Genomic DNA, 13327 nt, shown 5'->3' on the forward strand with positions numbered 1-13327 from the left:
ACGAGATCCGACTGGGAAAATTGATTTGAAAGGCCATCCAACTCGGGCCTCTTCACTGATGTCATGATTTGATCTCGTATTTTCCGAGTTTCCAGTTGTTGTGAATGCGACATCAGCTCCACCGGCGTCATTGGCTTGGGGTATGCCGCGTTCATGTTCTAGTCGGAACTAAGAAACTCGGACATTGTAGACTTGCTAACTGGTTGTAGTTATACACGTCCGCGTGAAACCAGGTAGCTGTTAGCAAATTTCGTAGGTCCGACTGGTACATGAACGCGGCATTTACTGGACGTTTCTGACTGGTCTTGGAACTGTGACAACAGGCAGCCTCTCCACGCATGATTCAATAGGATATGTAGGGATTTTGCCAACACAGGCAGATATGTACACTGTAATCACAGGAGGCTGCTAAGGGGAGAACTGCTCATAATAATGGCCGGAATGGAGCACATGGAATAGCATCAAACACCTGGAAACCATGTTTTGATATATTTTATGTCATTCCACTAATACCGCTCCAGTGATTAACACGAGCCAGTTCTCACCAATTAAGGCGCCACCAACCTCCTGTGACACTGTTGTACCATTAAAACATTTTCAACTGCCTATCGTATTTGTTGATTAAATCAGCATTTATTAATATAATGAGTAATCCAGGAATATTACGAATTAATTGACACGATAACTCTAGAAAATAACAATCTACAGATCGCAATGGCAACAATGAATGGCTAAATAACTTCAGGTCTGTGGAGCTCCTCCTCGCCACTCACTATATTGTCCAGGACGACTGTGCATACACCTGACCAATGAAACGTTTATTTCCCTAGACATCACATGCTAAAAGAGAAAAATAGTTAAATGATAATACCCCAAATAAAATGTAATACCTTTAACACACACACACACACAATATCTTACCTCTGATATTGAACCCTGCATTGTTGAGGAAGAGTTTGTAAGTATATATATAAAATATTCACTGTATGGTTTATACCTGTTGTGTTCTGTCATGTGACAAATAAACTTTCATTTGATTTCGATTTGACTTGACACACACAATCTCTCTTTCTCTCTCTCTCTCTCTCTCTTTTTTGTCCATAATGATCTCATCATAGGCCATCTGCACTGTATCTGCAAGCTGTTGCCTAGAGCGCACGTGCCCATAAGAGAGTGGGCACTCACTATATAATGCACTTTTTTTTGTGGGAACCATCAGAAGAGTTGACAATGGGATGGAAACCCACTTGTGTTTTTTTTTAATTCGGTACATGGAAATTTTACCGCGAAAGGTAGTTTTATGTGCCCTACGTCATCACGCACAAACTTTTATCTGCAAAACAAGTCAATTTCACTGAAACACATCTCTGGTGGGAAAATGCTCATATTGTTTGTATGCAGATTTTAGAATATTATCATGACAATCTGTCGCCAATTGGATCGAAACCTAGCTACAGTCAGGGAAAATATATACATATGCTAAGCATTGTGTTAATCACTCTAAACTGAATACTTTATTTTAGAGTCTATAAAGCCAATTAATCAACTCAGATGTTGCATGGAACAAACATATATAACCCTGTACAACTAGTTCTCAATCCCCTCCTATAGAAGGTATGTTTTAGTGGCAGATTCAAGAGACAAACAATGACACTAGTATGATATGATTTCTATTTTCAGATATCATATGTACAGCTTTAAAGACTGAACAATTAGACATTCTACAAGTATGTGCTTGTGTTTCTCATGGAGATAAAATTGTCTGTCTCCATGATGTTCCCTTGCCCTCAGATATATTGATTCATATGTTGCTGTTATACCCATTATGCCCATTGAGTCCAATTGCATGACATCCCTTTTGTAGGGACCATTCTTAACTGGTAACTGTTTAGTCAGTGTCAAGGATACATGAATACATGAAGACAAATGGCCAGCTTTTACAATCATATCAGCTCAACAGATAATTTCATAACTTCTGTCCCACACTGGTAACATTGGGGGTAACAGTATGCAACGCATGCTTTTCAAAGAGGTGAACCTGTCTCCCCTGACTAAGGGATCATTCTTTCCTCATTCAGATTTTCATCAATTGATAAAACCAGTCTGACCGTTATGAAGTATTTGCTATTTGAAATTTACACTGGTTATGATGTAATCTTGCCAGTTTTGTTCTGGATTCTTTTTTAATATCCTTTGAGAAATAGACACCTCACAAGTCCTCAACTGACAGCTTCATTAAATAGTACCCACAAAACATCAGTCTCAACATCAACAGCGAAGAGGCAAATCCGGGATGCTGGCCTTCTAGGGGATGCTGACCCTACATTCATAGAAAAAAGGGTTCCAAAAGGGTTCTCCTATGGGTTCTTCAGCTGTCCCCATATGAGAACCATTTTTGGTTCCAAGTATAACCTTTTTTTGGTTCCAGGTAGAACCCTTTTGCGTTCCATGTAGAGCCCTCTGTGGAAAAGGTTCTACATGGAACCCAAAACAGTTCTACCTGGAACCTAAAATGGTTCTTCAAAGGGTCCTCCTATGGGGCCAGCCGAATAACCCTTATAGGGAATAGGGTGCCATTGGGGGACAGGCCAGGTCTTTCTTTCTCTAATCTAGTTTTCTTGTCTGTCGAAAACCAAGGATATGACGGAGACTGATCTAGGAAAATGAAAATTTTGTTTTTTGTGTCATGTGTCTGTTATGTCACGTACACTCCCTCTCCGGCCTCTAGGTCATCAGACTGCTGATTATCCCGCACACCTGTCACCATCGTCTCGCGCACCTGCGCCTCATGACACTCACCTGGACTCCATCACCTCCTTGATTATCTTCCCTGTATCTGTCTCTCCCCTTGGTTCTTTCCTCAGGTATTATTGACTCTGTTTTGCGTTGTGTGTGTTTTGTGTTAATTGTTTATTTTATTTACTAAAACCCTCACTCCCTGAACTTGCTTCCCGACTCTCAGCGCACTCGTTACACTGGTATTAAATAATGTTACAGTATCCATTTGTGTTTTTATTGTAGATTCCCAGTATGGCTGAAAAGTTGAATGACGTGCCACCTGTATCCAGCCTTGCAGGCCTTGTTGAACAGGTGAGCACACAAACAGGATTAGTTTTAACCATACCAGAATGGAAATGTTTGCAAAACTCTTCTTGATATGTTGTTGCATTGGAATGGATGAAATCAAACTGAAATCCATGTTTATCGGCTGCCCACTGGGCACACACTGGTTGAATCAATGTTATTTAAATTAAATTACGTTCAACCAACTTTGAATAGATGTTGAATTGACGTTTTTGCCCAGTGGGTGTCTTCTAATCTAGGGGAACCTAACCTTCCAACCACAATAGCAGGTGAGAGTGACCTTCCGCTTCATTATTTGGTATACAGTTGAAGTCAGAAGTTTACATACACCTTAGCCAAATACATTTAAACTCAGTTTCACAATTCCTGACATTTAAACCTAGTAAAAATTACCTGTCTTAGGTCAGTTAGGATCACTTTATTTTAAGAATGAAATGTCAGAATGATAGTGATTTTTCAACTTTTATTTCTTTCATCACATTCCCAGTGGGTCAGAAGTTTACATACACTAAATTAGTTTGGCAGCATTGCCTTTAAATTGTTTAACTTGGGTCAAACGTTTCAGGTAGCCTTCCACAGCTTCCCACAATAAGTTGGGTGAATTTTGTCCCATTCCTCCCGACAGAGCTGGTGTAACAGTCAGGTTTGTAGGCCTCCTTTTCACACACGCTTTTCCAGTTCTGCCCACACATTTTCTATAGGATTGAGGTCAGGGCTTTGTGATGGTCCCTCCAATACCTTGACTTTGATGTCCTTAAGCTGTTTTGCCACAACTTTGGAAGTATGCTTGGGGTCATTGTCCATTTGGAAGACCCATTTGCGACCAAGCTTTAACTTCCTGACTGATGTCTTGATGTTGCTTCAATATATCCACATACTTTTCCTTCCTCATGATGCCATCTTTTGTGAAGTGCACCAGACCCTCCTGCAGCAAAGCACGCCCACAACATGATGCTGCCACACCCGTGCTTCACGGTTGGGATGGTGTTCTTCGGCTTGCAAGCATCCCCCTTTTTCCTCCAAACATAATGATGGTCATTATGACCAAACGGTTCTATTTTTGTTTCATCAGACCAGAGAACATTTCTCCAAAAAGTACGATCTTTGTCCCCATGTGCAGTTGCAAACCGTAGTCTGTTTTTTTTAATGGTGGTTTTGGAGCAGTGGCTTCTTCCTTGCTGAGCGGCCTTTCAGGTTATGTTGATATAGGACTCGTTTTACTGTGGATAGATACTTTTGTACCTGTTTCCTCCAGCATCTTCACAAGGTCCTTTGCTGTTGTTCTGGGATTGATTTGCACTTTAAGCACCAAAGTACGTTCATCTCTAGGAGACGGAACGCGTCTCCTTCCTGAGCGGTATGACGGCTGTGTGGTCCCATGGTGTTTGTACTTTCATACTATTGTTTGTACAGATGAACGTGGTACCTTCAGACGTTTGGAAATTGCTCCCAAGGATGAACCAGACTTGTTGAGGTCTGCAATTTTATTTCTGAGGTCTTGACCGATTTCTTTTGATTTTCCCATGACAAGCAAAGAGGCGCTGAGTTTGAAGGTAGGCCTTGAAATACATCCACAGGTACACCTCCAATTGACTCAAATGATGTCAATTAGCCTATCGGAAGCTTCTAAATCTATGACATAATTTTCTGGAGTTTTCCAAGCTGTTTAATGGCACAGTCAACTTAGTGTATGTAAACTTCTGACCCACTGGAATTGTGATACAATGAGTTATAAGTGAAATAATCTGTCTGTAAACAATTGTTGGAAAAATTACTTGTGCCATGCACAAAGTAGATGTCCTAACCGACTTGCCAAAATATAGTTTGTTAACAAGATAATTGTGGAGTGGTTGAAAAACGAGTTTTAATGACTCCAACCTAAGTGTTTGGTAACTTTCGACTTCAACTGTATTTACTACTTGAAGTTGGTAGTATATAAGTAGTCACAACACTACTCCTTTACCTTTCAGGCTCTTCAATAGTTATCAGGTAGAGATTTTACTACTTGATGTTGGTACTAAATAAGTAGTCACAACACTACAGCCAAACTAAACTGGCTTTTTACAAAGGCAGAAGACAAAATAGGAAGTAGTTGGTTGTTAGCTAGTTTTTGACAATCCCGACTAATCATCTTTCATTCTTCGTCATCCTGTCTTTCATAGCCCATTTTTAAGTTTAACTTTCCTTTGTTTTATGAATACTCCCATGTCATTGTAAATCTGTTTTTATATAACTTTTTACAACATCAAGAAGATTGCTATCCAAAATGGTCTTAGCTGTTAGCCATTGTCATAGATGTTTTGTTTTAAACCTAGCTGTTTGCTAGTCCCATTGAAATGTATACTGAACAAAATTAAACAACATGTAACAATTTCAAAGATTTGACAGCTTTACAACTCATAAAAATAAATCTGTCAATGTAAATAAATTCCTTAGTCCCTAATCTATGGATTTCACATGACTGGGAATACACATATGCATCTGTTGGTCAAAGATACCTTTTTTTTTTTTTTAAGGTAGGGGTGTTGATCAGAAAACCAGTCAGTATCTGGTGTGACCAGCATTTGCCTCATTCAGTGTGACACATCTCCCTCGCATAGAGTTGATCAGGCTGTTTGTGGCCTGTGAAATGTTGTCCTGTTCCTCTTCAATAGCTGTGCGAAGTTGCTGGATATTGACGGGAACTGGAACACGCTGTCGTACATGTCAATCCAGAGCATCCCAAACATGCTCAATGGGTGACATGTCTGATTATGCAGCCATGGAAGAACTGGGACATTTTCAGCTTCCAGGAATTGTGTACAGACCCTTGCGACATGGGGCCGTGCATTATCATACTGAAACATAAGGTGAACGGCGGTGGATGAATGGCACGACAATGGGCCTCAGGATCTTATCGTAGCTCTGAATTCAAATTGCCATTGATAAAATGCAATAGTTACCTACCTGTTGCCAAGGAGGCCCTCCAATTAAGAAACCTGGAGGCCATTGCTGTTAAACAACGTTCATCTTATCTGTCTTGTCTTATGTGACCTCTGTTAGCAGATGCATGATAATGGCTTATAATTGGTTGTCTCTTGTGTTTGTCTTTATTTTCTAAAAGGTTATGTTGTGGAGAAATGTGGCTGCAACAAAAAATAGATTCTGAAGATAGTTTAGTCAAAGCTGAATGAAGACCTCAATGGGATTAACAAAAATGTGTAAATTGGTAATTTAATATGTGAATACTTTTATAAATACAAAAATTCCAAATAAGTTTGTACAAGCTTATTGTTTGTTGATATAACTACAGTTAGAAAACATGAGGAAATGACATGTGCACTTGTCTAGTAGTGACGCAGTATTGAAACAAGATTTCAATAGTGATTTTGAATAGGCAAACAGTTGTAAATATTTCAGTTTCCAATAGTAAATCAAAGGGGTTTATGTATGAAATGGAAAAAGGATCAGGAGCAATTCAGTAGCGACAGAACACTACAGTAGTAATTTAATAGGGATTGAGTAGGCATTCAGCAGTAATGTAAGCATTGTGTAGTAATTCAATAGTGAACATGTAAGAATTGTGTAGGTTTTATGTGGTGTATATACCCAAAAGCTCAGTTACACAGTAGTCATTTAAGGGAGAATTATGTAGTGATTTGAATAGGAAATATGTAGTGTTCACCAGTAGTGAAACGTCCCAATTTATCACTTACTACTTAAATGACTACATAAATCACTACTGGTTTACTACACATCTCAATAGCAATCAAGTAGTAAAACCAACAGGTTTTGTGTTGTAGTGATGAGTAGCCTAGTAATTCAGTAGCACTTTTTCATGAGTGTCACTTAAACAAACAAAAACAATTATGATAGTGTTTACCCACAGACTTCTGTATACATCTGTCTCCCTTGTCTTTCCCTATAGTGGCACACATTTTTCCATCACTTATAAAATAATGATGTTGACATACTTTTTGCTACATATCAACGATGTGGATTGACGTCTGTGTGCTCTCTGGCGTGCTCTGCAGGTGGGCAGTAGTGGTGACACAGCATGGTGATGCTGGTCATGGTGCTTCTGTTGGTGGCTGCTCACTCTCTGGGAATGCGATCTTCTACCCTACCATTTACTCCACGTACCCAGATGCTCAACTGGAACACACAGCAATTGGCCTGTTCAAAGCATAAGCAAAGTATAACTGATTTAGAAAATCGGGGCACGTATTCATAAAGCGCCAAAAAGCAGGAGTGCTGATATTGGATCAAGTCCCCCGTCCATGTAATCATATTCATTGTGATGAAAAACGGATCCTAGGTCAGCATTCCTAATATGAGATGCTTTAGGAGTACGGGCCCTGTTCTGCATCTTCCCACAGGTTACATATCCTGTCCTCTTCTGACATGGCCCTGTATTTCATTACATCTCCTGACAGTATTGACTGATGCTGTTTTCTGACATCATTCCACAGTGCTGTGGTGGTGAGCTTCATGTTCTGCTGGCCCTTCATCAGCCTGGTTGTTTTATGGGGGGAAGGCCCACACCCTGGGCTGCCAGAGCTGGACCCATGGACAGATCTTTGAGGTGAGTGATGGCGAATGGGAAATATCTGTGCATAGGGAATCTTTAGGGACTTGGCTATTGTAAAAACCTATTTACCCATAGGTAAATTAATAAATACACATCCCAACTAATTCAAATGATTCTGTCCCCTGCTGTTGTTTCTATCACAGTTCTTAGACCAGCAGAAGGATATTTTCAGCAGCCTCAACATCAGTCAAAACTTCAACAGCAGTTGAAGAGACCAGCTTTAATACCCACTAAATTCAGCCCAGCACCTCAGCAATATACCAGTGACCTCTCTATTGCTGCTCTAAGAGCATCTGTACTTTTCTGTTTTACTGCCCCCACATTCCACAATGATATTCAGTCACAGTCACAAGGTGTCTCAGCCCTTTAAACTGGATTACAGCTTTTGTACACTGTTTCTGGGTGTACTCATGCATACCTCCCTGTCTGTGCTCTTTGTTTCAGTGGCTGTACGAGATGACAGTCGTTGTTCCCTAGCATGCGCATGGAGCAGCAATTTGATCTGGAGGACTTCCTCAATGCTAGCAGTGTTGCTCAATTTGACATTGTGTCATATTTTGTTTTCTGTAAAAAATACACTGGGGGATTTTTTTATATCTAAGGCACTGTTACTACTGTAGCCTACCTTTCATTACAGTATATTGGCATTGAATGAACTATACTGCCTATGACCGTTATTTATGTGCCTGTGTGCTTCTCTCATTTATTGTAGTTCTTGGATGGATTCAATCAGAGTGCTCAGAATTGGTCAGTTAACCTAAATGGCTTGAAATAATACCTGACAATGGCAGACGGGGCCTGCTGAACTTCAACTACGATGGGCAATTACTGCTGGTATATAATATATAGGAGCAGCAAATCTGTGTGTGTGTTATTTTGTATTTTTTTACCTTAATTTAACCAGGAAAATACCATTTGTGGTTAGAAACCTCTTTTGCGAGAGGAACCTGGCCAAGAGGTCTGCAGGAAGTAGTCAGTGTGTACAGTATATACAAAGGGCAAAATACAATTCAAAAACATTTCTCTATCAGAGCTTTAAACTCAACAATTGATACCCTCTCCTCCAGTTTTAAAGTCTTTTGCAGCTCGTTCCCAGACCAAGGAGCGTTATAGGAAAATTATATTTATCCTATTTCAGTTTTGGCCTTAGGAACCGTGAAAGCTAGTAGCAGCTTGAAAGGGTGACTATACAGTTGAAGTCGGAAGTTTACATACACTTAGGTTGGAGTCATTAAAACTTGTTTTTCAACCACTCCACAAATTTCTTGTTAACAAACTATAGTTTTGGCAAGTCGGTTAGGACATCTACTTTGTGCATGACAAATCATTTTTCCAACAATTGATAACAGATTATTTCACTTATAATTCACTGTCTCACAATTCCAGTGGGTCAGGAGTTTACATACACTAAGTTGACTGTGCCATTAAACAGCTTGGAACCAAAGCACAATGAACAATATACTGTGAGTTTCTATTGAATAACCATAGCACAACGAACAATATACAGTAAGTCTCGAAGAACCATAGCACAATAAACAATATACGGTAAGTCTCCATTGAAGAACCATAGCACAATAAACAATATACTGTATGTTTTTAGTGAAGAACCATAACACAATGAACAATATACAGTAAGTCTATTGAAGACCCATAGCACAATGAACAATATACTGTATGTTTTTGTATTGAAGAACCGTAGGACAATGAACAATGTACTGTACTTTTCTATTTTTTTACATTTTATTTAACCTTTATTTTATAAGTTGCAATGCATGAAGTTGTTTATCTATTTGTTGTTTTGTCACTTATTAAGCATCCTAAGTTTTAAATATTTTTATTGGTTCACTTAAAGGATTGCTGTAGATCCGTAAGTTATTTTTGTATTTTTCCTATTATTATTATTCACAATAATTTTACTTCCTGACATTTGAGTATTCAGCAAATATTTTTTGCAAAAGGGGCATTGAGTTTTCAATATTGGTCAGGTACAGTGCCTTCAGAAAGTATTCACACGCCTTAACTTTTTCCAAATTTTGTTGTGTTACAGCCTGAATTTAAAATCGACTAAATTTTGATTTTGTGTCTGATCTAGACACAATACCCCATAATATCAATTTGGGAATTTGGTTTATAGACATTTTTTATAGACATAATTCTGGAATGAGTATCCAATCTCTGTACCCCACACATACAATTATCTGTAAGGTACCTTAATCGAGTAGTGAATTTCAGGCACAGATTCAAGTACAAGATCAGGTAGGTTTTCAATTCCACTATTAAATTGCATTAAAAACAGTTTTTAACAGCCTTAAATGTGATTATTTGAATATGATGATCCCTCTATTAACAGCTCATTTCTCTCACACTATGTTAATGTAGACAAAACCATGAAAAGTTTGAGCCACACACTCCACTACCAAATCCCTTACATTGTGGGAAATGTAAGACTAACCAATATTACATTATTTTCCTTTGTACTCTCACTGTTCTCTACTATGCACTTGGTCGGGAACTACCTTACAATTAGGATGCATCCCGAATGGCACCCTATTTCCTTTACAGTCACAAATGTTGATAGGGCTTTCGTTAAAAGTAGTGCACAATATAGAATCTAAAATATATTTTGATTTGTTTCACACTTTTTTGGTTACTACATGATTCCATATGTGTTATGTCATAGTTTTGATGTCTTCACTATTATTCTACAATGTAGGAAATAGTAAAAATAAAGAAAAACCCTGGAATGAGTAGGTGCGTCCAAACTTTTGACTGGTACTGTATTTAAGACCAGTTTATTGTTAATTACCCATTCTGACACTGACTGTAACTCCTTGCTAAGAGTCTCAGTGAGCTCACCGGCTGTAGGTGCTGATGTGTAGAGTGTGCAATCATCAGCATACATAGTAATTTTAATTTCTGGTGGCAAATAATTTGTAAAAATAGAGAAGAGTAACAGCCCAAGGAAACTGCCCTGAGGAATACCGCAATGTACATATCTGATGTTAGAAAAGCTTCCATTGAAGAATACTCTCTGAGTTATAATGGAAAAGTAACTCTCCAACCATGTGATGGCAGGTGATGTAAACCCATAACAAGTGAGTGTTTTCAATAACAAATGATGATCAATAACAGCAAGGCTACACTGAAACAGTACAGCTCCACCTATCATCTTATTATCCATTATTTTAGCCAATCATTAGTTATCTGAGTCAGTGCAGTACAAGTTGAGTGCCCTTCCCTATATGCATGCTGAAAGTCAGTTATTAACTTGTTCTTTAAAAAATAGCATTGCATTTGTTCAAACACAATTCACTCCATCAGTTACTAAGAGCAAACTGATTTGGCGTCTGTAAGAGCCAGCTAAGAGTGCTTTACTATTTTTAGACAGTAGAATTACTTTAGTTTCCTTCCACGCCTGTGGACACACACACTCCTTTAGGCTTTGGTTAAAGACATAGTAAATAGGGGTGGCAATACAGTCCGCTGCTATTCTCAATAGTTTCCCATCTAGGTTATCTAAACTTGGTGGCTTATCATTATGGATGAATAACAACCATTTTTCCTCCTCTTCCACACAAACTTTACGAACTTGTGATGGTGTTAACGTACAGGGCCTCAATATTATAATAAACACAACAAAAGTCATGCACAGGAAGTATTTCGGACACCATGGTGCTGCCTCTGAGTATTACATTCGGACACCATATACAATACAATATAAATATTGGTTAGTTGCTTCTGCATGCTCTTCCCTTTTCTCTAATCTCAGCACCCAGAACCAAATCACTTAAGGCAGTCATAAGAGACAACTTTTCTCTAAAGATAACCCCTCCCCAAAGCTTATGCAATAGTAAGGTGTAATGGACAGTTGTTCCAATGCCATGATTCTTAAGACAGAGGAATGTTCTCCATAATGTCAGATGTGAGTCTTATGGACGTTACTCTGGCATCCGAGCTGGGCATCCCCACTCAACCCCTCTCCATTCCCATGGGTGTTAAAGCACTGGACGGGCGCTCTATAGGCCGGCTCACCCACCAGACCACCAAGTCAACCTACGAGTGTCGGGGAACCACAGCGAGACAATCCAATTCCTGCTGGTTGAGTGTCCACAGGTTTCCGTGGTATTGGGATTCTCTTGGCTCCGGTGACACAATCCCTCTATTGACTGGTCTACTGGTGCCATCGTGGGCTGGAGTCCGTTCTGCCACACTCATTGCCTGAAGTTAGCTCTGCCTGCCTCGGGATGTCTTCCTGGGTGCTTGGAATTTCCCCCGGATCTCTCCGCCAGCCCCGCGGAGTACCAGGACCTCTGGGAGGGGTTCAGTAAGTCCCGGACCACTTCGCTTCCGCAGCCCTGACTGGTATCAAAGAAGGTCAAGCCAGATGCGCTGGCATGCTGCTATAGCCACGCGGCTACACCTCCGGTAGCCGAGACTTTTCCCCTCTGCTCCAAGATCATTAGCCCCTCTGCTGTTTGTCCTCTGTTGCCCCGTACCCTCCTTCTACTTCCTACCTGTTTCCAGGCCCACCCCTCTCCCCCATCTCTTCGACGGCCAACCGGCGTACATGGTGAGGCGTCTCCTGAAGGTTCGACCCCGGGGCAGGGGATTCCAGTACCTGGTTGACTAGGAGGGTTATGGCCCGAAGGAGAGGTGCTGGGTCTCCGCTAGGGACATCTGTCACGCCCTGATCTGTTTCACCTGTCTTTGTGATTGTCTCCACCCTCCTCCAGGTATCGCCCATCTTCCCCATTATCCCCTGTGTATATATATATATCTGTGTTATCTGTATGTCTGTTGCCAGTTCGTTTTGTTCCTCAAACCTACCAGCGTTTTCCCCCTTGCTCCTGCCTTGTCTATATTCCTGTTTTCTAGTTTTCCCGGTTTTGTCCTTTCTGCCTGCCTGCCGTCCTGTACCTTTACCCTCTACTCTGAATTACCGACCTCTGCCTGACCTGAGCCTGCCCTCCGGTACTTTTGCCCCATTACTCTGGATTACTGACCTCTGCCTGACCTTTGCCTGCCCGTGTTCTAATTAATAAACTTTTGTTACTTTGACATTGTCTGCACCTGGGTCTTACCTTCAAACGTGATAGTAACTGTACTTTACTTTACTATTTATATTTTTGACTACTTCTACTTCACTACATTCCTAAAGAAAATAATTTAGTTTTTACTCCATACATTTTCCATGACACCCAAAAGTATTCGTTACATTTTTTATGCTTAACAGGACAGGAGAATTGTCCAATTCACACACTTATCAATTTATTTTTATTTGTTATTTAACCTTTATTTAACTAGACTAGATTGACTGAAATTAAAAAAGCATGACCCTCCAGGTAACCATTCTGTACGTTTTTACATGGGGTAGGCCTATTTATTCTGAAGTATAGGTATATTCCTTCCTATTTGTTTTTTCTACAATGTTTTACAATAAATAAAAGCTAATATGCAACAAACACATAAGTGATCATTTGAATTATGAAATCATGTATCTCATCATTATGATCCTTGGATGTTCATAACAAATCATCTGCGCCGCTGGTGTAATGGTATCATGGAAGATTCCCATTCTTTCGACCCGGGTTCGATTCCCGGGCGGCGCACATTTTTTTCTCTCGCCAAACTCCTTATCCTTTTGAAAAAGGTATGGATTGAGTAATTTGTCAA

At 39.9% G+C, this 13327-nt stretch overlaps 1 long non-coding RNA gene and 1 other non-coding gene across 2 annotated transcripts; both read left to right on the plus strand.

The window, feature by feature from the left end:
- Nucleotides 1–2765: 2765 nt before the first annotated feature.
- LOC139576545 (uncharacterized) lies at nucleotides 2766–8331 on the plus strand. The gene is made up of 5 exons (XR_011675139.1): nucleotides 2766–2864; nucleotides 3022–3090; nucleotides 7536–7648; nucleotides 7798–7917; nucleotides 8099–8331. It is a non-coding gene; the product is annotated as an uncharacterized lncRNA (long non-coding RNA).
- A 4861-nt stretch (nucleotides 8332–13192) lies between these two features.
- trnag-ccc (transfer RNA glycine (anticodon CCC)) lies at nucleotides 13193–13263 on the plus strand. The gene has a single exon. It is a non-coding gene; the product is annotated as a tRNA-Gly (tRNA).
- The last annotated feature ends 64 nt before the right edge of the window (nucleotides 13264–13327 follow it).

Source organism: Salvelinus alpinus, chromosome 5 (assembly GCF_045679555.1).
Source record: "Salvelinus alpinus chromosome 5, SLU_Salpinus.1, whole genome shotgun sequence".
Classification (NCBI taxonomy): domain Eukaryota; kingdom Metazoa; phylum Chordata; class Actinopteri; order Salmoniformes; family Salmonidae; genus Salvelinus; species Salvelinus alpinus.